The sequence below is a fragment of the Macaca fascicularis genome, chromosome 5 (genome assembly GCF_037993035.2).
Source record: "Macaca fascicularis isolate 582-1 chromosome 5, T2T-MFA8v1.1".
NCBI lineage: Eukaryota > Metazoa > Chordata > Mammalia > Primates > Cercopithecidae > Macaca > Macaca fascicularis.
In genome coordinates this window covers 110,238,305-110,263,342 of record NC_088379.1, presented here as the reverse complement: position 1 = coordinate 110,263,342, position 25,038 = coordinate 110,238,305, and the positions used below count along the sequence as shown (strand labels likewise).

Genomic DNA, 25,038 nt, shown 5'->3' with positions numbered 1-25,038 from the left:
AAATGCCCATCATCACTGGTCATTAGAGAAATGCAAATCAAAACCACAATGAGATACCATCTCACACCAGTTAGAATGGCAATCATTAAAAAGTCAGGAAACAATAGATGCTGGAGAGGATGTGGAGAAATAGGAATGCTTTTACACTGTTGGTGGGAATGTAATTAGTTCAACCATTTTGGAAGACAGTGTGGTGATCCTGAAGGATCTAGAACAAGTAATACCATTTGACCCAGCAATCCCATTCCTGGGCATATACCCAAAGGATTATAAATAATTCTGCTATAAAGACAGGTGCTCATGTATGTTTATTGCAGCAAAAACTGGAACCAGCCCAAATGCCCATCAGTGATAGACTGGCTAAAGAAAATGTGGCATATACACACCATGGAATACTATGCAGCCATAAAAAGGGATGAGTTTATGTCCTTTGCAGGGACACAGATTAAACTGGAAACCACCCTTCTCAGCAAACTAACACAGGAACAGAAAACCAAACACTGCATATTCTCATTCATAAGTGGGAGTTTAACAGTGAGAACACAGGGACAGAGGGAGGGTAACATCACACACCAGGACCTGTTGGGGGTTTGGGGGATAGGGGAAGGATAGCATTAGGAGAAATATCTGATGTAGATGATAGGTTGATGGGTGCAGCAAACCACCATGGCACATGTATACCTATGTAACAAACCTACATGTTCTTCACATGTATCCCAAAACTTAGAGTATAATTTAAAAAAAAGAGAGAGAGAGAGAGAGAGAGAGAGAGAGAATGATTGAGAATCAGGGTCCTTGGTGATTTTTATTTCTGAGAATCTGGTATAGAAATTTAGTTTTTTGCTGCTTTCAATCTCACTATAAATTTCAATGAAAACGAAATGGGCAGTAGAGATCAAGTTATATAACTTTCTACTGTGATTGAAATCAAGATCAGTTTTTGTTTTTTTTTTAATCAGCCCATTAGGGTGCTTTCTTGCTATAAGTGTTTAGTCAAAGAAGGAAGAATGTACGTCCCATGATTCCTGTACACACCTTACAGGACTAACTGCCTAGCCATGCACAAGAAGCAAATCTTAGTCAAGACAAAGAGGTCAGTTACCAGAAGCATTTTCCAAAACAAGTGCTAGGCCAGAGGGAAAATTAAGCCATCATATGGGGGATGAAGAGAAACACTAAAGAGCCAGAGAAACTGAACGGTTGGTTTGCCAAACTGGGAAATCTAGAGCAGGCAGCAGATTGCTGAGACAAAAAGAGATCAGGCTGAGACAGATGGAGTTATGGGAGCTCAAGGGCCAGGTTCCAGTCTCATGAACATTTAGCATCATTACTACTTTTCTGTTTTCTGTAGTTTGTGCTTCCTTTATTGGGGATTATTCCACTGAGCCTGGGGGTGGAGTTTGTGATCATTGCTGCTTGCCGGCAAATTTCCCTTTCTCGTTCCTGAAGAGTCTCATTTCATCACAGAATATCATCTTCTTTCTCTCATTTTTCTGTCATCTGCTGTTCCCCAAGACATTCTTTCTCATATTCAAGTATATCTCCTAGTTCGTTGTTATTCTATCCAATAATACTGCCTTCCTATCTTGGACCATTTCAATATTCATGTAGACCGTAGGGTTAGAACTAGGAAGAGGCAAGTACAAAGTTTAAGAAGGTACTCACCCCCAGAGGCATGCCAGTGTCTTGTCACTATGAAAAACTGCAACCCCATGATAACCTTAATGTCCCAACTTTTCAGCTCAGTTCTTCTAGTACTGCTACTCCAATAATTCTTCACTTACACCAATGGATTATTCCTATAAACTTAATTGTCCCTTACCCCTTTGATACCTTCACACTCTTTGTTACCATTTTTAATTCCATGGACTGTCATCATAATCATTCCCTAGTATATACACCCTTTACTCCCTTGCTTCTCTCTGGTTTACTGATGCTCACTTGGAAAATACACAAACCTGAGTAAATTCAACTCTCTGCCCACTTCATACTGAAAGCTATGCAGCTGAATGGAGCTGGAGAAAAACATACACTCATGCTGAATAATTAATGATCACTAAGTTCAAATGGGATCTCCAGGCTACCAGGAAATCATACTGTATTTTCCTAGTACCTCTATTCTGCCATCCTCCTACATGACAATTTGTACCTTCTCCTCTCCCCTCAAACTGATCCTCTCCAATCTAATAGTAGTTGATTTTGCTTCCTACTTCATTGAGAACATAAACATATATATAGAAAAAGAAACATGGGTGTGGGTGGAGGGGTGGTGCAGTGTATGTGTTTATATCTATCTACCTAACAGCATCTCTGTCTCCCTCTGGCTAGAACTTAAGTTCTTAGGGCAACTTTGTCTGCTTTGTTCACTGACATCCTAAGAGCTTAATGTAGAGTATAACACTAAATAATTATGTATAAAATGAATGAATAAATGGGGTATATAAAAAGTACTTTAGAAATTATATTTCATACCATAATAGGTTTTAGCTTTAAATAGTTAAACTTTTTTTTTTCTTAATCAAAGTTTGAAAAACCATAACAAAATAGAAATGCATATGTTTTGACTCTGGGTCTAGGCAATAATTTTCTAAACTCAAAATTATTGAATTTAAAGGCAATGAAGGGAAAATCACAAAGACAACAGGTAGATTAGATCACACAAAAATTTAAAACTTAGAGGGCATAAATATTACAAATACAATTTTAAAACAAGCACATGTGCATTATTCTGATGATGGATACACTAAAAGCCTTGACTTCATCCCTATACTCTACATCCATATAATAAAACTACACTTGTACCCCATAAATTTATACAAATAAAAAAGCAAAAAATTATACAGAGTAAATGTTACTTGGCACAAGTAGAGCTGCAAGGACTTAATGTTGATACCATGAAATTATAAAGTGACTGAACAGATAGGACATGAAGATTATAAAAAGCTTATAAATTTAGAGAATATGCTAATTTCTATTAAGAAATACGAATTGACACATTAAGATCTTCTTTCAAATTAACAGTGAAATAATAAATTTAAAAGTTAATGTTAAATTGTATTAAGCTCAATAACTAGATGTTAAAATAGACTAATAAATATAATAAAATTGAATTTTAAATTTAACATAACAATTTTAAAACTAGGGCTGTATAAGCGGGAAAGTCATATTTTCCCCAAAGCAATTTAAAAATATGTGCTAAATTTTAAAAGAAGTGCTTCTCTCTTTTTGGTCCAGTAGTTTAAGTTCTGGTAGTCATTTGAATTTTTTTAAAAAGTAGCAGTTGTAAATACATAGAATACATATAATTTTATAATAGCAATTCTCCTAAATGCAAAATTTGGTACAGGGGAAACCTAATTTTACAAAAATAGAGGAAATAAGACAGAAAAAATGTCTGTATCCATGGCATGGAGAATCATGCATGCATTAGAAATGTTATTTTTAAAAACAGGCTTTAGTGAGAAAACTCTAAAAACTAAAAAATAAACTTAGTAATGTTGCAGAATGCAAAATAAACATCCAAAAATAAGTAGGATTTATATATGACAATAGCAAACTTCCTGAAAAAACAAATCAGAAAAGCAATTGCATTTATAATAGCTACAAAAAAAAAAAAAAAAAAAAAAAAAAAATAGATGTAATCCTAGTGCTTTGAGAGGCCAAGTTGGGTGAATCACCTGAGGTCAGGAGTTCAAGACCAGACTGACTAACATGGTGAAACCCATCTCTACTAAAAATAGAAAAATTAGCTAGGCATGGTGGTGGGTACCTGTAGTCCCAGATACTCAGAAGGCTGAGGCAGGAGAATCGCTTGAACCCAGGAGGGTGGAGGTTGCAGTGAGCTGAGATCACACCACCACACTCCAGCCTGAGTGACAGAGTGAGATTCCATCTCAAAAAAAAAAAAAAAAAAAAAAAAAAAAGATACCTAGGAATATACTTAAATAAGGAGGTGAAAGATCTTTACAATGAAAAGTCAGAAACATTGATAATCTAAATTGAAGAGTATACAAAGAAATGAAAATGTATCCCATGTTCACAGATTGGAACAATTAATATTGTTAAAATGTCCATATAACCCAAAGCAACTGTTGATTCAATGTAATTTTTATCAATCACCCCTTGAAATTCTTCACAGAAATAGATGAAACAAACTTAAATTTTGTATAGAAATACAAAAGTCCCCAGACACACAAAGCAATCTTGAACAAAAGAAAAAAGCTGGAGGCATCACACTATCTGACTTTAAAATATGATACAAAGCTATAATTACCAAAACAGCATGGTGCTGGCATAAAAAGAGACACACAGGTCAGTGGAACAGAATAGAGAACCAATAAATAAATCCAAGCATTTATAGCCAAGTTTTTGTTGTTGTTGTTGTTGTTGGTTTTTTTTTTTTTTTTTTTTTTTTTTTTTTTTTTTTATAAAGGCGCCACTGACACATTGGGGAAAGGAATCTGGATGCGGGGAAAGCTTTATTTCCACATGCAGAAAAATAAAACTAGACTAATCTCTCACCATATTAAAAAAAATCAACTCTAAATGGATTAAGGAATTCAATGTAAGACCTGAAACTATAAAACTATTAGAAGAAAACATTAGGGAAATGCTTCATGAAATTTTACTGGGCAATAATTTTTTGGATGAGACCTTAAAAGCACAAGCAATAAAAGCAAAAATAGACACACATAATTACAGCAAACTAGAAAGCTTCTGCTCAGCAAAGGAAATAATTAATAAAGTGAAAAGACAACCTACATAATGGAGAAAAGTATTCCATAAGCCAGTTTTAAAATGGGCAGAAAATAACAAATAAGCCAATTTTTAAATGGGCAAAAGATTTGAATAGACATTTCTCAAAAATAGACATACAAGCAGTCAATAAATGTGTGAAAAATGCTCAATATCACTAAATATCTGAGAAACAGAAATTTAAAAAACACAATGAGATATCACTTCACCTCAGTTAGAATGGCTATTGTCAGAAAGACAAAAAAATTACAAATGTTGGCAAGGGTATGAAGAAAGGAAAGCTCATATAAACTGTTTGTGGAAATGTAAATTGGTATAGCCATTATGAACAACAGTATGGATGTTCCTTAAAAAATTAAAAATAGAACTACTATATGATCCAACAATCCCACTACTGGGAATGTATCCAAAGAAAATGAAATCAATTATGTCTAAGAGATATATGCAGCCCGTGTTCATTGCAGCATTATTCACAATAGCCAAGACATGGTATCAACCTAAGTGTCCATCAACAGATGAATGAATTTTAAAATGTGGTATATATACCCAATGGAATACTATTTAACCATTAAAAGAATGGAATCTGGTCATCTGTGACAATCTGGATAGACCTAGAGGACACTACATTAAGTGAAATAAGCCAAGCACAGGACAAATACTGCATTATCTCACTTGTGTGGAATCTAAAATGTTTATCTCATAGAAGTAGAGAGTAGAGTAGTAGTTAGCAGTGGCTGGAGAGTGTAGGAGAGATGGAGGGATTGGGAGAAGTTAGTCAGCAGGTACAAAGCTACACTTAGGATGAATAAGTTATTGTGTTCTATTAGGCAGTAGTTTAACTATAGCTAATAATGTATTGTATATTAATAGCTAGAAGACAGAATTGTAAATATTCTTTATGCTGCATGTGAGTATCTAGCTTTCCAATAGCATTTATTGAAGGAACTGTCCTTTCCCCATTGTGTGTTCTTGGCCCCTTTTTCAAAAATCAATTGACCATAGATGTGTTTATTTGTGGTCTTTCTATCCTACTCCACTTGTCGATGTGACTGTTTTTAAGTCACTGCCATGTTGTTTAGATTACTATAAATTTATACCATATTTTGAAACCTGGTAGTGTGATTCCTCCAACTTTGTTTATTTTTTTTATCAAGATGGCTTTGGCTTCACCAAGAGCAGAATATCTGATATATTAATTAAAATAATAATATACTTGTTTGTTATCAAACTTCTGATGATATATCAAATGACTACTTTTTTTTGAGACAAAGTCTCATTCTGTCACCCAAGCTGGACTGCAGTGGCACAATCTTGTCTCACTGCAGCCTCTGCCTCCCAGGCTCAAGTGATTCTCATTCCTCAGCCTCCTGAGTATCTGGGATTACAGGCATGTACCACCATTCCCATTATAGCTACTACTTTAACAATTCTGTTTGTACTTATGCCATGCTTACACATAGTTTTATTCCAACTTTCAACATGGAAACAAACATACAATCTTCATAACACCAAAAAATTCACCAGTGCATTTTTCTAACATAAGGAACTATAGTTTTTATCATCCAGTTATATATTTTAATAGTTAATAAGTATTATTTTCTTCAATTGTGCTTGCCATCAATTATCTTTCCAAACAATCTATTTTAAATTGCCAGAGCCTCTCTGCAAAAAATCCATGTTTGGACTCTTAAATATTCCATGATATAGGAATAGGACAGAAGCAGAAATCTGGCACATGCAACATAATATTCAGATAAGCCATGGACAAAAGAGGTCAATTCATGAAACAGAAGGAGACTAAAGAGTAGGCAGAAAGAAGAGGCTGCCAGGATCCTTTTCAAGCAATTTCCCCATACCACTTAATATAATAGGGACCGGAGATCAGTGGATGAAGAAAAAGCAATTATTAGAAGCTAGGTTCTACATATCATTCTTCTCACCCTAGCACATTTTTGGTGTTCCACACTATATAGAACTTTTTAAAAAAGGCACCACATATGGATTTTTAAAGGTGCAACTCTGCTTCTGAGACTCACTTCTCTCTCCCTTGGTCATTAGAAAGCAGTACTGGAGGTAAACACTGAGTCAGAGATGGTGCCCAGCACTGCAGCCAGGTCTCACACCCATATGTTAGATGAGCGCACCCCCTATTTCACTAGGCTCTAGAGGAATCTGTCCCAGCATTAGCTGCCATAAATCATGCTTCTGGTGTTTATGAAACTTTGTCAAATTCTTTTTGGAACAGATGAAAAACATTTTTCCATTTAGGACACTCTATCCATGGAAATGTTTGGTGCTCATAGGTGTTGGGCAGAGTTCCCTATGGAGTCAGGATCCGGCCTGGTCCTGCTTAGAGCACTGAGCAAGTCTTTTCAGATGCCAGCAGTTGTAGGTGAAAGCCACAGAATTAATAATTTTCTGTCACCAGAGTTTTTAATGTGGCTGAGTAAGCTAGAGGAGACACAAGAAAATTTCTCACTAAGAAAAGGTCTCCAGGGGTTCAACTCCTATTAATCACGGCTTTCACAGTCTTTAGTGTGATCTGAGGGTTGATCTGAACCATGTTCCTCTAGGTAATTATGTATAGAATTGCAGATGTGGGTAGGGTGAATTACATGGAGTGAAAAATCATAGAAACAATAGAAAGGAATATTTCGAGTAGAGGTATAGACTGTGTTGATAAAATAAAACCATGGTAGTTGGCAAAGTAGCCTAACCATACTGTCATTATAAAATACAGCACAATAGGAACTGTTCTTGCATGTTATTTATACAGTGAAGCTGGCCTTTATATGAAGATCGCTATTCAGATAGCAGAAATACTTTGATACGAGGGTTGTTGAAAAACAGAAATCACCAGAGGCCCAAGGTCCAGGATGCTTGGTCTTTGTCAGCTGATGTAGAGGGAAAGTAATTTTTTAAAGTGATATATTTCTTTGGTGTATGGTATTCCTTGAAACAGCTCTCCCCTGCTCCACCGCATTCAGGCTACACTCCATTTCCTTGCCCTGCTTTGCCCTGTGCTGGCTCCTGTCTTTTGAAGGATCCAACTCAAGCCTCACCTCCACCTCTTCCTCTTTATCTTAGTCCTCCAACCATCAACTTTTGTTTTATTATTATTCTTACTAAACCTCTGTCTTGTCTTTCAAATTCACTGCACACCATTGCTTTCTACTGGACAAACTTTGTTCTATACAATAAATTTATTTGCCCAAAAGCAAAGACTAAAGTAGCTTCTTAGTGATCAGAAAAAAAGCACTGATGAAAAAACAGATGAAACTGCACTGTTGCACTGATGCATGATGAGGTACAAATTATTAATGGAAGCTCTAAAGCAATAGAAGTATAGGAAATAACTGTGATGAATAAGAGTGGAAGAAACTCTGAACTAGTTCAAAAGTGTGTGTGGGGGGGGGGAGGGAGAGAGAGAGAAAAAAACTCTACCGATTTGGAAATTTAAGCATCAAAATTTGTTTTACAAATGCAAATTCATCACTCAGTTTTATAATGTGCAAATGACCTAAAGTATCCAAAATATAAGTTACTCTGCCAGGATTCTTCCACATGAAGTTTTTTTCAAAAGGCACCTTTGAGCATTTGTTTTCACATCATTCATTTAAGTTTTTCACCAATGTGCTAAATTATGCAGTACTCCAATTAAAGTCAACTTGGAAAAATCTGAGTGCTTTGTTAAATTAGCACCAGTGGTATTCTTCCAGATAATTTTCCCTGTGTTCATTTGCCAGAAAGGATTTAGATTTCTTTTTTCTCAGTTCAGACTCAGATTAATCTAAGAAACATAGTTTTATCAAAGTAATTTGTTTTGGACTCAGAAGTTATTCTTTCTTCCCTGGTATAATTTTTGTTTATTTATAATTTGAGTAATAAATGTCTAAAATTTATTAAATTTAGACTAATAATTACCTATAACTTATGAGTAACAAAATAAAAGCCTGCAGGATGCTAAAACAATAAGGTCTGGTGTTGAAGTTATACTGTCCCATGTTTCCTAGAGCATGAAAGATGAATGTGCATATGCATGGTTCTCAACAAAGTAACAGGATGAAACATCACTCACTTCCAAAACAGACAGGATAAACAGAGTGGCAGCTTTAAAGTCCAGAATGCTAAAAAACTCATTGCCAACACCTTATGACCCTACGTTCAGTACAACGTATAAAGACCCTGAGCTTCCAGCCATGCTGAGCAGTTGAAGAGATTTGCTGGAAAAACGGCTTTCTGAAACATGTCTGAAAATTTAAGCACAAAATCCCTGCTCCACTAGAGAGCACTAATGACCAAACTCTTCCTGCTGGAACTTTGGCAGAGACAATTTCACTTTTTGTAAATCTCCTCAATACATTTTCACCACTTCAATGAACTTCCCTAAAGATCTAATAATATATATGGTGATGAATACAGAATCTTTAATAGAGAATGGCTTCAATGGTTTGTGTCATGACAGTATTTAACAACAACAACAAAAAAAAATAGAGGTAGATTGTAAACTCATTAGTATGACCTGTCTTTTTATTTTAAACTTCAATATAGTGCAAAATATTTCAAAGTTACAAACAATGTCAGTACCGAGACAGGGAAAGTGATAAATATGACTGTGTGGAATGTGACACCTTTTCAATGCTCATATTCTGGCACAATGTCATCTAGAATTATGCTACGCTCTCTCCTTTACCAAATAGCAATTGTGTGTTCCCTGAGGCTTGTAGTCAATCCTAAAGGGCTGTCCTAGTTTTTAGATGCAAAATGAATCCAGAAAGCAACACCCAGATTGTTATGTCATTATTGTCACAGAACCATGAAGCCATTGGGTGGAGGTGATGCTGGTGGGCATTAAATATATAACATTTCAGCAACACAAAACTAAAATAAAATAGTAATTAAAAAGTTTATTTTCTAACTAAAATGAAATATTTTTGAAGAATATATCTCAATTTTGCCATGGAAACTTTGAGAAATAGTGTTCTTTTGATAAATCTTATATATAAATTTATTTGGTTGCCAGCTTCTTCTGAGTCAAAATCCACAGATAATAGGAACTAAAAGTCCTTGTAGATGAGTATGGGATAAAAAACTTCTCAGACTTGGTTGTAAATATACTGACTCAGGATCTCTTTGTTGTGGTCTCTTTCCCCCTCCTCCATATCTCACACATATTTCATAGTTGGCTCCACACTTCCTTCTCAAATCTGTTCTCTCTCCCATATTTCCATTTTCATTGAGATACATCAATCCATTCAATCCATTCAGCTAGAAAACTGTGTGTCATCACTCTCCTCCCAGCCAAATGGCCAAGTCCTAGTGATTCTGTTTCTTAAACCTCCTTCGATTATTTCCTCTCATTTCCAGGCTCTCTATGACAGCTTTAGGTAGGCCCTCATTTATCTCACTTGGATTTATAAATTATTAGTTATCTCTCTGCTTCTACTCTCTCCCTTTCAAATTCACCCTCCCCATTAGCACAAGTGCTTTTACTTTCTCAACCCTACTTCAATACTTACATGCCTCTTTATTGCCAGCAAGAGTACTTCATATACTTTTTAATGTTACAAAACCGTGTAACAAGTGCTGTAGTTGACTTATGCAAGATACGTCTGTGTTTCAAAGGAGGACAAGATCAACACTGATCTATTTTAATGCAAAACCTACTCTGTCTTCCCCACCACTTATAGGAGGGCTCACACCCTCAGACAGGAGACCTTTGACAAAGTGGTATATGTTTAATTAAATTGAGACTAGAACACAAGCTTTGGAGAGTAATATATTCAAATTTCTAACCCACCGGGTACAAGATGTGTATCTGCGCAAGTCTTTATATATTTTTTTACCTCTAAAATGGGAATAATTATGCCTACAATACAGAGTTTATGTGATGGCTCATTGAGACAATTGATTTTATGTTTCTAACACACTAGCTAGTGCTTAGTAGGTATTCATAAATATTTGTACTTGTTCCTGTAAAGACGTGTAGGAAAACAAGAAGATGACTTACTACGAAAAGTCCCTTCAAGCAGGGAAAAACACAGAAAAGAACTTGTCCAAGTGTAACTGTGTGGCGTATTTGAGGAACTCTAAGTGATTAAGCAGTTTGAAGGGGAGAACAAACAGGATGTAAAAACTGAGGGGAAAAAAGCAATGGTTTGTTCATAGAAGATCTTATGTTTTACCTTATATCCCTTCCTCTATACTAATCTATTTAAGCCTTTTCAACTTTCTGGTCACTTTCATTCCCTCTGTAACTAAGTTTATGAACTTAGGAGACCATATTCACTGTTTCTATTTTCTCAAACAACTTTGGTCTAGTTTCTAGTCCCATCACTCCGTTGATGTTATCATCGACATCACTAACAACTTCTTAATGGCCACATCAAGTGGACCCTTGACAGCCCACAATCTTCTCGAACTGTTTGGAGGATTTTGGTATATTACTCAACTTCTGGAAAATCACTTCTTCCTTGATTTCAGTTATTTCTTTCACTTTTATGGTTTTATTTTTATCTATTTGGCCCTTTCCTTACCATCTCTTTCAGGAGATCCTAATTCTTTACCATCTCTTAAATCTGTGATTCTGTCCTTGGTTCTTTTCTTTCTTTATTTTTTTTGTCTCTTTTAGAACTCATCTTCAAAAGTAACTTTAGGTATCTACAGGGTCCTTATAATTCTCAAATCTAATATGTGCTATAAGCCCATACCACTCTACTTATAATTTTAATCTCCCTACTAGACTGATTTCTATAAGAAGCAAAAACCTTGTCTTTCTTGTTCACTCCTTTGAACTGTCTAACTGTGGTAGACTGCATTTCTGTTTTTAGTTCTTTGCTCCTTGCTGTATCCATTTACCATATGATTTTACATTCCCTCCTTTAGAGACAATACTCTTTCCTAACACATTGATGTTGGCCTTGGCCATATGACTTGCTTTGACCAATGCAACATGGGCAGAATGACAGAAATGCAGCACCAAACCTAGTCATAAGAGGTGCTATGTGCTCTACCCTTCCCTCTAGTGTTCTTTTTTTTTTTTTTTTTTTTTTCAGTAAACAAGTGTTTTATTTTAAATTCACATTTTTATAATTCTTTTTTTTTTTTTTTAATTTATTTATTATTATTATACTTTAAGTTGTAGGGTACATGTACATAACGTGCAGGTTTGTTACATATGTATACTTGTGCCATGTTGCTGTGCTGCACCCATCAACTCGTCATTTACACAAGGTATAACTCCCAATGCAATCCCTCCCCCCTCCCCCCTCCCCATGATAGGCCCCGGTGTGTGATGTTCCCCTTCCTGAGTCCGAGTGATCTCATTGTTCAGTTCCCACCTATGAGTGAGAACATGCGGTGTTTGGTTTTCTGTTCTTGTGATAGTTTGCTAAGAATGATGGATTCCAGCTGCATCCAAGTCCCTACAAAGGACTCAAGCTCATCCTTTTTTATGGCTGCATAGTATTCCATGGTGTATATGTGCCACATTTTCTTAATCCAATCTGTCACTGATGGACATTTGGGTTGATTCCAAGTCTTTGCTATTGTGAATAGTGCTGCAATAAACATACGTGTGCATGTGTCTTTATAGCAGCATAATTTATAATCCTTTGGGTATATACCCAGTAATGGGATGGCTGGGTCATACGGTACATCTAGTTCTAGATCCTTGAGGAATCGCCATACTGTTTTCCATAATGGTTGAACTAGTTTACAATCCCACCAACAGTGTAAAAGTGTTCCTATTTCTCCACATCCTCTCCAGCACCTGTTGTTTCCTGACTTTTTAATGATTGCCATTCTAACTGGTGTGAGATGGTATCTCATTGTGGTTTTGATTTGCATTTCTCTGATGGCCAGTGATGATGAGCATTTTTTCATGTGTCTGTTGGCTGTATGAATGTCTTCTTTTGAGAAATGTCTGTTCATGTCCTTTGCCCACTTTTTGATGGGGTTGTTTGTTTTTTTCTTGTAAATTTGTTTGAGTTCTTTGTAGGTTCTGGATATTAGCCCTTTGTCAGATGAGTAGATTGCAAAAATTTTCTCCCATTCTGTAGGTTGCCTGTTCACTCTGATGGTAGTGTCTTTTGCTGTGCAGAAGCTCTTTAGTTTAATGAGATCCCATTTGTCAATTTTGGCTTTTGCTGCCGTTGCTTTTGGTGTTTTAGACATGAAATCTTTGCCCATGCCTATGTCCTGAATGGTACTACCTAGGTTTTCCTCTAGGATTTTTATGGTATTAGGTCTAACATTTAAGTCTCTAATCCATCTTGAATTAATTTTCGTATAAGGAGTAAGGAAAGGATCCAGTTTCAGCTTTCTACTTATGGCTAGCCAATTTTCCCAGCACCATTTATTAAATAGGGAATCCTTTCCCCATTTCTTGTTTCTCTCAGGTTTGTCAAAGATCAAATGGCTGTAGATGTGTGGTATTATTTCTGAGGACTCTGTTCTGTTCCATTGGTCTATATCTCTGTTTTGGTACCAGTACCATGCTGTTTTGGTTACTGTAGCCTTGTAGTATAGTTTGAAGTCAGGTAGCGTGATGCCTCCAGCTTTGTTCTTTTGACTTAGGATTGTCTTGGAGATGCGGGCTCTTTTTTGGTTCCATATGAACTTTAAAGCAGTTTTTTCCAATTCTGTGAAGAAACTCATTGGTAGCTTGATGGGGATGGCATTGAATCTATAAATTACCTTGGGCAGTATGGCCATTTTCACAATATTGATTCTTCCTATCCATGAGCATGGTATGTTCTTCCATTTGTTTGTGTCCTCTTTGATTTCACTGAGCAGTGGTTTGTAGTTCTCCTTGAAGAGGTCCTTTACATCCCTTGTAAGTTGGATTCCTAGGTATTTGATTCTCTTTGAAGCAATTGTGAATGGAAGTTCATTCCTGATTTGGCTCTCTGTTTGTCTGTTACTGGTGTATAAGAATGCTTGTGATTTTTGCACATTAATTTTGTATCCTGAGACTTTGCTGAAGTTGCTTATCAGCTTAAGGAGATTTTGGGCTGAGACAATGGGGTTTTCTAAATATACAATCATGTCATCTGCAAACAGGGACAATTTGACTTCTTCTTTTCCTAACTGAATACCCTTTATTTCTTTCTCTTGCCTGATTGCCCTAGCCAGAACTTCCAACACTATGTTGAATAGGAGTGGTGAGAGAGGGCATCCCTGTCTTGTGCCAGTTTTCAAAGGGAATTTTTCCAGTTTTTGCCCATTCAGTATGATATTGGCTGTGGGTTTGTCATAAATAGCTCTTATTATTTTGAGGTACGTTCCATCAATACCGAATTTATTGAGAGTTTTTAGCATGAAGGGCTGTTGAATTTTGTCAAAAGCCTTTTCTGCATCTATTGAGATAATCATGTGGTTCTTGTCTTTGGTTCTGTTTATATGCTGGATTATGTTTATTGATTTGCGAATGTTGAACCAGCCTTGCATCCCAGGGATGAAGCCCACTTGATCATGGTGGATAAGCTTTTTGATGTGTTGCTGAATCCGGTTTGCCAGTATTTTATTGAGGATTTTTGCATCGATGTTCATCAGGGATATTGGTCTAAAATTCTCTTTTTTTGTTGTGTCTCTGCCGGGCTTTGGTATCAGGATGATGTTGGCCTCATAAAATGAGTTAGGGAGGATTCCCTCTTTTTCTATTGATTGGAATAGTTTCAGAAGGAATGGTACCAACTCCTCTTTGTACCTCTGGTAGAATTCAGCTGTGAATCCATCTGGTCCTGGACTTTTTTTGGTTGGTAGGCTATTAATTGTTGCCTCAATTTCAGAGCCTGCTATTGGTCTATTCAGGGATTCAACTTCTTCCTGGTTTAGTCTTGGAAGAGTGTAAGTGTCCAGGAAATTATCCATTTCTTCTAGATTTTCCAGTTTATTTGCGTAGAGGTGTTTATAGTATTCTCTGATGGTAGTTTGTATTTCTGTGGGGTCAGTGGTGATATCCCCTTGATCATTTTTAATTGCGTCGATTTGATTCTTCTCTCTTTCTTCTTTATTAGTCTGGCTAGTGGTCTGTCAATTTTGTTGATCTTTTCAAAAAACCAACTCCTGGATTCATTGATTTTTTGGAGGGTTTTTTGTGTCTCTATCTCCTTCAGTTCTGCTCTGATCTTAGTTATTTCTTGCCTTCTGCTAGCTTTCGAATGTGTTTGCTCTTGCTTCTCTAGTTCTTTTAATTGCGATGTTAGAGTGTCAATTTTACATCTTTCCTGCTTTCTCTTGTGGGCATTTAGTGCTATAAATTTCCCTCTACACACTGCTTTAAATGTGTCCCAGAGATTCTGGTATGTTGTATCTTTGTTCTCATTGGTTTCAAAGAACATCTTTATTTCTGCCTTCATTTCGTTATGTACCCAGTAGTCATTCAGGAGCAGGTTGTTCAGTTTCCATGTAGTTGAGCGGTTTTGAGTGAGTTTCTTAGTCCTGAGTTCTAGTTTGATTGCACTGTGGTCTGAGAGACAGTTTGTTATAATTTCTGTTCTTGTACATTTGCTGAGGAGTGCTTTACTTCCAATTACGTGGTCAATTTTGGAGTAAGTATGATGTGGTGCTGAGAAGAATGTATATTCTGTTGATTTGGGGTGGAGAGTTCTATAGATGTCTATTAGGTCTGCTTGTTGCAGAGATGAGTTTAATTCCTGGATATCCTTGTTAACTTTCTGTCTCGTTGATCTGTCTAATGTTGACAGTGGAGTGTTGAAGTCTCCCATTATTATTGTGTGGGAGTCTAAGTCTCTTTGTAAGTCTCTAAGGACTTGCTTTATGAATCTGGGTGCTCCTGTATTGGGTGCATATATATTTAGGATAGTTAGCTCTTCCTGTTGAATTGATCCCTTTACCATTATGTAATGGCCTTCTTTGTCTCTTTTGATCTTTGATGGTTTAAAGTCTGTTTTATCAGAGACTAGTATTGCAACCCCCGCTTTTTTTTTGTTCTCCATTTGCTTGGTAAATCTTCCTCCATCCCTTTATTTTGAGCCTATGTATGTCTCTGCGTGTGAGATGGGTCTCCTGAATACAGCAGACTGATGGGTCTTGACTCTTTATCCAGTTTGCCAGTCTGTGTCTTTTAATTGGAGCATTTAGTCCATTTACATTTAAGGTTAATATTGTTATGTGTGAACTTGATCCTGCCATTATGATATTAACTGGTTATTTTGCTCATTAGTTGATGCAGTTTCTTCCTAGCCTCAATGGTCTTTACATTTTGGCATGTTTTTGCAATGGCTGGTACCGGTTGTTCCTTTCCATGTTTAGTGCTTCCTTCAGGATCTCTTGTAAGGCAGGCCTAGTGGTGACAAAATCTCTAAGCATTTGCTTATCTGTAAAGGATTTTATTTCTCCTTCACTTATGAAACTTAGTTTGGCTGGATATGAAATTCTGGGTTTAAAATTCTTTTCTTTAAGAATGTTGAATATTGGCCCCCACTCTCTTCTGGCTTGTAGAGTTTCTGCGGAGAGATCTGCTGTTAGTCTGATGGGCTTCCCTTTGTGGGTAACCCGACCTTTCTCTCTGGCTGCCCTTAAGATTTTTTCCTTCATTTCAACTTTGGTGAATCTGGCAATTATGTGTCTTGGAGTTGCTCTTCTTGAGGAGTATCTTTGTGGCGTTCTCTGTATTTCCTGGATTTGAATGTTGGCCTGCCCTACTAGGTTGGGGAAGTTCTCCTGGATGATATCCTGAAGAGTGTTTTCCAACTTGGTTCCATTTTCCCCCTCACTTTCAGGCACCCCAATCAGACGTAGATTTGGTCTTTTTACATAATCCCATACTTCTTGCAGGCTTTGTTCGTTTCTTTTTCTTCTTTTTTCTTTTGGTTTCTCTTCTCGCTTCATTTCATTCATTTGATCCTCAATCGCTGATACTCTTTCTTCCAGTTGATCGAGTCGGTTACTGAAGCTTGTGCATTTGTCACGTATTTCTCGTGTCATGGTTTTCATCTCTTTCATTTCGTTTAGGACCTTCTCTGCATTAATTACTCTAGCCATCAATTCTTCCACTTTTTTTTCAAGATTTTTAGTTTCTTTGCGCTGGGTATGTAATTCCTCCTTTAGCTCTGAGAAATTAGATGGACTGAAGCCTTCTTCTCTCATCTCGTCAAAGTCATTCTCCGTCCAGCTTTGATCCGTTGCTGGCGACGAGCTGCGCTCCTTTGCCGGGGGAGATGCACTCTTGTTTTTTGAATTTCCAGCTTTTCTGCCCTGCTTTTTCCCCATCTTTGTGGTTTTATCTGCCTCTGGTCTTTGATGATGGTGATGTACTGATGGGGTTTTGGTGTAGGTGTCCTTCCTGTTTGATAGTTTTCCTTCTAACAGTCAGGACCCTCAGCTGTAGGTCTGTTGGAGATTGCTTGAGGTCCACTCCAGACCCTGTTTGCCTGGGTATCAGCAGCAGAGGCTGCAGAAGATAGAATATTTCTGAACAGCGAGTGTACCTGTCTGATTCTTGCTTTGGAAGCTTCCTCTCAGGGGTATACTCCTCCCTGTGAGGTGTGGGGTGTCAGACTGCCCCTAGTGGGGGATGTCTCCCAGTTAGGCTACTCAGGGGTCAGGGACCCGCTTGAGCAGGGAGTCTGTCCCTTCTCAGATCTCAGCCTCCGTATTGGGAGATCCACTGCTCTCTTCAAAGCTGTCAGACAGAGTCGTTTGCGTCTGTGCAGAGGTGTCTGTGTGTCTTAGTTTACTGTGCCCTGTCCCCAGAGGTGGAGTCTACAGAGACAGGCAGGTTTCCTTGAGCTGCTGTGAGCTCCACCCAGTTCGAGCTTCCCAGCAGCTTTGTTTACCTACTTAAGCCTCAGCAATGGCGGGCGCCCCTCCCCCAGCCTCGCTGCTGCCTTGCCGGTAGATCACAGACTGCTGCGCTAGCAACGAGGGAGGCTCCGTGGGTGTGGGACCCTCCCGGCCAGGTGTGGGATATGATCTCCTGGTGTGCCTGTTTCCTAAAGCGCAGTATTGGGGTGGGAGTTACCCGATTTTCCAGGTGTTGTGTGTCTCAGTTCCCCTGGCTAGGAAAAGGGACTCCCTTCCCCCTTGCGCTTCCCAGGTGAGGCAATGCCTCGCCCTGCTTCAGCTCTCGCTGGTCGGGCTGCAGCAGCTGACCAGCACCGATCGTCCGGCACTCCCCAGTGAGATGAACCCAGTACCTCAGTTGAAAATGCAGAAATCACCGGTCTTCTGTGTCGCTCGCGCTGGGAGTTGGAGACTGGAGCTGCTCCTATTCGGCCATCTTGCTCCGCCCCCCCCTCTAGTGTTCTTGCCCTCCCTCTGCCATAGAGTTTCTACTGGAAAACTGATGCGCATTCATCATTCCCTCACTGGAATGATGGAACCAATTTATTCTAGTGATTCTGTAGTTGTGCAGAATGAAGCAGAACAGTCCCAGCCAACCTATAATCTTGTGGCTGGGATAATAAATAATTAATATTTCAAGCCGCTGAATTTGTTGTTTATTTTTGATGCAATATCTTTGTAATATAGCTAAGATACTAGTTGATACTGATGTGCAGTACATTTTGATAAACATTTGTTGATGAATGAAAATGGAGCCTTTGGGTTAAATGTGATCTTAGTCAAAACATAATTATAAACCAAACATAAATGTTGCAGTTCTTGTGAAATGGGCATGGTGAGAGCTGGCAGCCATGGAGTGGGTACTGTTTGGATCTCCTTCTAGAAAACCTGTTGGAGAATCATGGTTGACTGTGGATCCACCATATTTGTACTGAGGCCATCTTTCTACCAGTCTAGTTACAGCCAATGAGTAAGCACAGCGTGCATACTAGTGCTGTCCCATTCCTAAAAATGCAGAGTCCCTCTCTTTGGCAACTTTGGCTAAGTGATACTTCATAGGTGAGGTAAGACTTTCTCGCAGTTTTGCAGTTTGGCTCTTCCTATTCAATTCTTCTTTCCTCTCTCTTTTCACAGACCAGCATTGAGGTCTAAATATCTCCCCCTGCCTGCTCCTGCTATCTTCCCTTCATCCTTCATAGCTCCCGAAGAACATCTCTTTTATGTCTAAACTTGTCTTGAAATTTGATTCTCAGAGGACCAGAACTGACAAGGACCAAGTGCTTAGTCTATTTTAAGCTGCTCTAAAGTGATGTTCCCCCTGAGAGACACCTAATTGCTCATGAGAGCACAGTTGAAAATGACTGGACTTATGAGTAATATCCAAATTTCTCATTACAGCACATGTGATTCTTTAAACAATGCTCTCTACTTTATTTTCTGCTGCTTCTCCCTAGAAATGCTAGTCTCCACCAACTTGAAGTGTTACATATATCTATATGATCACTTTTAACAAGCAATGTGATGCTTATCACATAGAAATACTATCTGCCAATGAGATACTATCTCACACCAGTCAGAATGGCGATTATTAAAAAGTAAAAAAAAAAAAAAAAGTTGCTGGTGAGGATGTACAGTTACAGGAACACTTACACTATTGGTGGGAGTGTAAATTAGTTCAATCATCGTGAAAGACAGTGTGGCAACTCCTTAGTGACATAGAGGCAGAAATACTATTTGACTCAGCAATCCCATTACTGAGTATATACCCAAAGGAATAGAAATCATTCTATTATGAAGATACATGCATGCGTATGTTCACTGAAGCACTAGTCATGATAGCAAAGACATGGAATCAACCTAAATGTCCATCAGTGATAAACTAGATTAAAAAAATGTGGTACATAAACACCATGGAATACTACACAGTCACAAAAAGCAAGATCATGTCTGTTGCAGGAACATGGATGGAGTTGGAAGCCATTATACTTAGGAAACTAACACAGGAACAGAAAAACCAAACACGGTATATTCTCACTTAGAAGTGGGAGCTGAATGATGAGAACACATGGACACATCAGGGGAACAACACACACTAGGGTCTGTCAGAGTCAAGGTAGGGGAAGAGCATTAGGAAGAATAGCAAATGGATGCTGGGCTTAATACCTAGGTGATGGGATGATCTGTGAGTAAACTACCATGGCACATGTACCCCTGAATTTAAAATGAAAGTTGAAGAAAAAATAAAAGGAAATACTATCCCTAACAAAGTGTAAGCAATTTGGGACAATAACCATTTATTTTTTGCTGTTAATCACCAGACTAGTAATTATTCTAAAAATACATTTTAATAAATTTAAAAACAAAGCAGGGATTCTACAAAAAAAATTATTGATTTAATCCAAACTTTTTCTCTACTTGCAGATCAAGCCACCAGCAAATGCACCATTAACCTGACCATTCAAGGCAGTTACCCCACATCTTGCAAAAATAGTATAATATGATAACTGGCTACACTAACTAACGTATTGTCTTTACAATGATAATCAATAGTTTTAAAAGATATAATTTCCTGGTAGAACTCTATTTGTTTTGTTTTCTACAAATTTGGTGGTAATGATACAAAAGTAATTTGAACATTACTTTAGAAATAATATGTATATTATATATATATACACACACATAATATTTTTAGGAAAATTATAATTCTGCTCTTGCAGCTTACAGTTCAACTTTTCATTTTCCTTTACATACACAATAACAATGACATCTCAAAATATGGCATACAAAGTTGTCATTTTTTCTAGATTTCTGTACTCTCATGGACTTAACTGGATCCAGTTAAACCTATGTAATAGTACAGAAATCTGTAGTATCGAACTGGAAAAATTTAGTAATCCTCTCCTCAATACCATAGTCCATAAATTTATTGAGTCCTCCATTTTTTAAGGTTTTACTTTTTTCTATTAAAATGACACATGGCCAGATGTAGTGGGTCATGCCTGTAATCCCAGCGCTTTAGGAGGTGAAGGCAGGAGAATGGCTTGAAACCAGGAGTTCAAGATCAGCCTAAGCAACATCGTGAGACCCTATCTCTAAAAAAGTAAAAAAGACAGTTAGCCAGGCATGGTGGCACACACCTGGAGTTGTAGCTTCTCAGGAGGCTGAGATGGGAGAATTGCTTGAGCCCAAGAGTTCAAGGCTGTGGTGAGCTATGACTGGGCACTGTACTCCAGCCTAGGGGACAGAGAGAGACCTTGTATCAAATAAATAAATAAACTTTTAAAAAAATAAGAGACCATAGAAACAAACAAAACAAAATCCTAGGGGGAAAAAACAATATAAACACATATTTTTTATACTCTGAAGTATACATAATTACTCTGAATCCCACAAGCCCAAGGAAATAAAATCATTATGAACACTTTGGTATATTTTATTTAAAATATAGATAGATAGTTGCATATAAATACAGACCCATAAATGCATATTGCAGCATATGTAACTTTAATATAATGGGATATATATGTGTGTGTGTTTAATATACATACACAAAAATATGTTTTTTTCTAGGTTTCGTCTTATGCATCTTAGAGGAGAAGGGGAATTAGGAACTAAATGTATTGGTGGGGATTTAAATAAAAAATTCTGTGTCAAATCTGTGGAGTTTGTGTCTATGAGATTCCCAAGTAAAAATACTGAGGAAGCAGTTTGTATGTATGTGGAGCTCAGGGGAGAAGTCAGTTATATGATGTTGTAATGCTACATTTAAGGTTTTATGTCAAACTTTCAAATGGTAGCTCGTTAGCTTCTTCCTGTGGTATCTGAAGTGATTTCAACTCACTAATTTATTCAACAAATATATATTGCATTCTCTGGTAGCTAATACAAAGTGATACATAAAATAGTAAATATGTAGCCAATCAGAAGCTTATAATCTAGTACAAGAGATGATAAACAAGTAAGCAAAGAACACTGTAAACAAATATTCCAGATAGTAATGAAGAAAAAAATGTTGAAAAACAACGGCTTGTTTTGAGTTGGGGCATTTTAAATGGGTAGTCTGAGAAGATTCTTTCCGAGGAAGTAACTTAGATCCAAAGTCTAAAGAAAGAACCACATGTTTGATCTTATGATTGGGGGACCTGTCAGGCAGAGATGAACTTAAGAGTCAAGGTCCTCAGAACAACAAAGTTAATATTTAGGAAATGCAAAAAGGCCAATGAGGCCAAAGTATAATTAGCAGGAGAAAATCCTGTGACATAAGGTTAGTATGATAGAAAAGGATGGGTCATATGGAGCCTTGCAGGCCTTAGTGCAGTGGTCAGATCTTATTAGATGTACAACTAGAGGACATTGGAGAGTTTTATGTGTTATACTTTCTGGCTGTTGGGTTGAAAGTAGAAAAGAGTGGTTCAAGTGACAGTAGAAAGACAAAGTAGAAGACTAGAGCTATGCACCTTATAAGACATGATGGTGCTTCTATTTTTGAAATATTTTGAATTTAAAAAAATCTGACTCACTTTGGATTTCCTATAGGAGTTATGGATGCAAAGATGTCAAAGATGACTCAGTCCTAGGTTTTGTCTTGAATAGTCTGATGGCTGATGATGTCATTTACCGAGATGGGAAAACTGTGGAAGAAACAGGCAGTGAGACACACCAAAATAAGAAGTTTGGATGGAATCTTTTATGTCTGAGGTTCTATGGAATATAAAAGTAAAGATATGAATTGACAGGTAGATAGATGAATTCAGAGAGCTTGGAGTTGTCAGCACTTTGATAAAATTCAAAGCCATGAATGAGACTATGCAAGATCATCTAGAGAAGCAGACCAAAAAAAGAAGAAGTCTAGGACAAAACTCTGAGAAACTGTGATATTTAGATCAAGTTCAAAAAGGAGGAGCCAGCACAGGAGACTGAAATTAATCAGACAGCAAGTAGCCTGGAAACTAGATGAATGGGGTATCCCCGATCCAAGAGAAATAAATTTTTCAGGAGTCATCACTGGGAGGAATACTGCTGAGAGAGCTAGTAAAATGGGACAGAGAAGTGGTTATTAGAATAGTGAACTACATTTGGTCAGTGGAGTTGACAATAGCAATTTCTGTGGAGATGTGGGTTCAGACACTGACTTGCAGCAAGTGGAAGAAAAAACAAGCAAGGAGGAAGGAATACAGCCAGAGCAGATCATTTGTGCATGATGTCTAGTGGTTACTAAAGGCAAGAAAATTTTGGCAATAGATTTTCTTTGCTTTTTGGATGTGAGGTGTATATATATATATGAATAATTCTGGAGAGAAAGACCCTTGATTACACAGGAATGAGAAGGGGTATCTTGTAGATGCCCTTGAAAAGATAAGGATATGTGGGATTCAGAAAACAAGTACAGGGTTTGTCTGGATCTTGCAATAGCTACAGTTTAACTCTTGTACTAGGAAGATAGAAAATACAGGAACAAATGCAAGTAGACATATAGATTCACCGCTGTGAATTTTTGCCTGATTATTTCTACTTCTCAATAGAGAATGAAGAGACATAATTAAGAATTGGACTGGGTGCAAAAGAAAGGGTGGCCGATGATGATTGAGAAGAAATTAAAGTTACAAAAGAAAAGTCTCAAGATATAGGGAAGTAGAGTATAGGAAAAGAAAAATGGTAGGTTTTTTAAGGCAGTCTAGTGCATTTATTCAGAAGTTTATTCAGGATTTAAAATTTGACTTTAATAAATCACTTTTTTGTCTTATTTACCTTTCTATGGTGTGAGTGTTTCTTTTGAATTTGTGTGAGTTTTTTATATATGAAGATATTATGCTCTGGAATGTTTCTTATAAATTTTTTTTTTCCATTTGGGAAGTTACCTCATACTTTTTCTCATAATTTTTGGCATAGAAAATATTTCATTCTATTTAGGTAGCATAGAGAATGTTTTATTTTATTTAGGTTATTAAAACTATGAGTGTTTTCTACTGTTTTATTTTCCAGGCTTCCATTGCAACTTCTATAAAAAGTTCAGGAAAATAAAGACTTTCAACATTATAAAATTTCAAATTATAAGTGATCATTTTCAACTGATGAATCTCATTGAGGATTTTCAATTGATAAATCTCATTGAGGAAGACCAGGAATCAAGAGGTAGAAGACTAACTCAGCAGGTGGTACAGCTTAGGCTAGAGAGCAAGTCTGCCCAACTCCTGAGCAGTTTGTGACATTCATGGTCCCAATCAATATCTCTTTTAATAGTATCTAATATTCCAAAGCTAGGGAACCTCGGATTTTACCTATGCATCATAGAGTACTAGTTACCACATGGAGATGTGGAGATGATATAAATGGAAAGATATCTTGCTCTACAGGTAGTCTAGAGGATTAGAGTCTCTGGGCTGGTACCTCTTCCCTGGTACTGCTGGACTACAATTTTTGGGACATCTGTACTTGGTTACTTTTTGTGTCTCGCAAAAGTGTCCTGTGGATTCTTTTTAAGTTGAATCTCAAACTGGACCAAAGATATTAGATGTTTGTTTAGGCATGGGATAGAATTCAAACATTACTAAAAATCTAAAGCATGTAAAGTGGGGTTACACGCTATAAATCTGATTTTAGTGTTTTGAGCTCTATTAAAGAAATTCTATGCAGTTTGTACTTTTGAATGGAATCTCCTCTGTATGATAGTGTTTTCCTTCAGTTTCTAGTGCAGAGGGAAAAGAGGGAGGGGAGAATTTTTGAGAAGTTTTAGCATGTTAAAACTAGCATATAGAGGTTAGAATATGATCCTAGAAGCAAAAGAAGCACTTTTATTTATTTACACAATTTTCAAAGTAAGTACTGCCCTTCAAAACCTTCCTTGATGAAAACTATTCAAATACTAAGTACGTTTTCTAATTAACTAGTCACTATCATCTTGTTTCAAATATCTTGAAACTAAATCTTTATGAGAACTGTTGAATCAAAGGTTATAAAGAAAAATTTTTGTACCTTTACTAAAATATGCACATCAAAAAGAAGATAAGGTCACTCTAATTGCCTAGATTGTTATATTCTACACAAGGCTAATCAGAAAAGTTATGTTGCAGCTGTTAATCCAGTCAGGTATAACTTTCCCCACATGATGATATGAATGTCCAAACCTCCGTCCCACTATCAAAGAGCACATTAGCACTTTTGCAAATAATTAAAAACATTTTCAACTGAATAAAGGGAAGTTTTTAGCAGCTTGGGAAATTTTCACTAGTTTTTCTATTTACACTGTGGTAATGATAATTCATCTCTTACCTATCAGTATCTTGAGGATGTTTAATATCATTCCTGTGGATTATCATGTACATTTTTAATTAAAATTCTCCTCAGACAACTTTTTTTAAATAAACACAGCATAACTGTCTTAGTCCTTACTGATTTGAATAACAAGCTGTATATGCCTATCTGTGTGTTTGTATGCACAGATATATCTGTGTAATACCTAAAAACCTTTTGGCC

The 25,038-nt window shown here is 37.0% G+C and overlaps 1 long non-coding RNA gene across 17 annotated transcripts in view; it reads right to left on the bottom strand.

The window, feature by feature from the left end:
- The window catches only part of LOC102119997 (uncharacterized), a 166,667-nt gene that overhangs the window by 105,831 nt on the left and 35,798 nt on the right, over positions 1-25,038 (bottom strand). For 7 of the 17 annotated variants that reach the window (XR_010586928.1, XR_010586935.1, XR_010586936.1 and 4 more), the window contains exon 2: positions 20,703-20,799. The exons of 8 other annotated variants lie outside the window; for them this stretch is intronic. This is a non-coding gene — a long non-coding RNA (uncharacterized lncRNA). Of the gene's footprint in view, positions 1-20,702; positions 20,800-22,085; positions 22,199-25,038 lie in introns of those variants that run through there. 2 more of the 17 variants (XR_010586930.1, XR_012434983.1) reach the window with 1 other exon arrangement.